Here is a 2,726-nt window from a genome sequence, read left to right as displayed (position 1 = left end):
CGGGCTGGAGAACCTAGTGTGAGAGCATGGCTACAGAACCTGGCTGGAGAACCTGGAGAACCTGGCTGGAGAACCTAGCAAGAGAACATGGACACAGTACTTGGCTGGAGATTGTGGCTAGAGATCCTGGCAAGGCTGCTGATCAACTGAACGCTGTCTCCGTGTCATTCCTTCTTCGCCGACTCCGTCCACACCTTTGGGGAACCCCTGGACCTGCTGGGGTTGGACCCCAGCAGTCTTCTTTTCTGGATCTTCTACAAATTAATCTTCATTCTGCCCTCTGAGACTTTACTCAGTACACCTACATTCTTATATATAAAGCAGCTCTTAAGTATTTGAAGCTCTCCAAATAATATCCCAGGCTTAAGTGCTCAACACCTTATCTCTCCTACATGCTAATCACATGCACATTCCCCCCTCCCCCCTCCACCCCACACACATATCTTCCCCTGGGAGTCATTTATACAGACCCTTCCTTATTACGACCACAGTGCTCTCACCAAGCATAAACTGTTACTATCTCTGTTGAAGGGGAGAAACAGTTAAAGAGAGGGGCACAGGTGAGAGTATTTTCCTCTTCATATGTCAGAGGATATATTGAGGATTTCAGAGTACAAATATTTGAGGGCATCAAGCTGAAGATAACTAATCTGAAGTGCTTGAATAGATTAAATCAATGACTGCTGGTTAAATGAGAGGCACATAGCAAATACACTGTAAAATGAATTAAATGGTAATTGAAAATAACTGCAGAAAATTTGATTACAATCTGGGAAATCTACAAAGGTAGCCAGATAGTAAGAAATGCATTTTCAAAGCCCATTTAATTCTGTCAATGTACCTTAGTAAATTTGCAGTTGGTTTCATTAAAAAAATTAATTTAAGGACATCAAACTTTTCATGTTACAAGTACTGTTGTGGAAAACTTTGAGTGAACCTGAATATATTTTCCTTGTGGATCCATAGGGGTATGTCAATTAAATTATCATTGAGAAGTTTTAAAAATTATTCTGTTAAACTCAGTACACAATATTTTGCAAAATTGATAAAGTTAGAATGTCATTTATCTTACATGAATGCAAATATAAACTTATATATGTTTCAGGTAGCTGTGCTATATGGAGAATATTCCAAAATATTATCTTGAAGCCTAGCGTTATTAAAGATTTTATCATTGAATTCTTGTCAAAATGAAGGCACCAATTTTGGAAAATGTAAAATCAAATATATAAATACATTAAAGGAAAATAAAAATACCTAGATATGATGTAAGAAAATCAGGGATTGGAGAAGAAACTGAGAACTTTCAGTATTCTAGGGTAAAAACTTCAATCAGCTAATTGGTGCATGGTAATCAAGTCACTTTTATATGTCCAGATAATGAAAATATTATTAATGTTTAAATGACCACAAAATGAGACAGACTGTTTCCAACTTAATGAAATTACAGCCTGTCAGATGTAGGTCTTGAAGGATGTAGATAAGAAGAGCAGAAAAACAGAAAATCAGAGATCCAGGAAAAAGAATGGAAATTACAGTCTTCAAATACAACATAAATAAGGCAATGCTGTAATAACATGGAACTTTAAGGCCCACAATTTTTACCAGTGGTCATTTTAGATAGCCTTAGAGACTTGAAATTCTATTGGCAAAGACTCAGGAATGAAAAAGGAGGCTCAGAGAGGCTGGCCTGTGGATTAAGATCCACAGAAGAATTGGGATCAGGGAGTAAGTAGTCAAGAAATCAGATTCTGAGCATCAAGACATAGAGATCAAAATTTGAGTTCTAAGTATGGGTGGAACTGATTTAGTTGTGAGCTATGCCTTTATAGAATAAGGAATATGGATTAAACAAGTCAGCCACTTTGCTTATATAGCATCACATAGTTCCTGTCGTTTTAACAAAGAGGTGGGTAAGGCATACAGAACAATGATAATGGTATTTATATTAAACAATATGTTATGGACTTCAATTGCAACAGATAGAGCAGAGAGTAAAATAAGCTAAAATATTCAAGCAATTCCTACTGAAAAAAGATGTAAGGTGACTTGGTCTTTCAGGGATCTACCAAAGACTGCACTGTCAAGCTGTGTGTGTGTATTCTGTGTGGTTTGGAAGTAAAGTTGGCTTATCCACCTATATCTGTGTGGCCATAGGACCTGGCAGTTAATTTCTCTGTGTCTTTGACTGTACATGTGCCAAATAAGAATAATAAAATCTCACTTAGAACTTCCTATGATGGACTAAATGAGATAATACCTAATAGTTGTTAGTAAGGTGCTTACCAGTATTTAGTGTAAAATACTGGCCAAAGCGCTATAAGAATAAAATTGTGAGAATAGAACTGCATTGATTGCCCCAGGGAACGAGTCCATGTAGGCAAATATGACCCAACTGTAGGGATTATTGGGAAGTGACTATAATAATGCTTATTAGAATGATTCTCCCCTGACTCAAGTTAAACTATCACAAATTCAACAAAATGATGCAGTGTAAGCCAAAGCCAAGAGGAACAGCTAAATTCCCACAAGGGTATTGGAATAAGCAAATACTCAACTTTAATTTTTCCTTATGTGGGAAATTCTGAGGCTTCAAGCCTGAGAACTGCTAGCATAGGAGTAAATAGGAAAATTATCAATAAGCCAGGCCAATGTGGTATATATAGTATATATAGTAGTTAGTCTGTAGGTCACAGAATGGTGTTGTAAGTAGGACCTTAGGGCAG

The sequence above is a fragment of the Myotis davidii genome, unplaced genomic scaffold (genome assembly GCF_000327345.1).
Source record: "Myotis davidii unplaced genomic scaffold, ASM32734v1 scaffold202, whole genome shotgun sequence".
Classification (NCBI taxonomy): domain Eukaryota; kingdom Metazoa; phylum Chordata; class Mammalia; order Chiroptera; family Vespertilionidae; genus Myotis; species Myotis davidii.
This window is presented reverse-complemented; position numbering follows the sequence as displayed.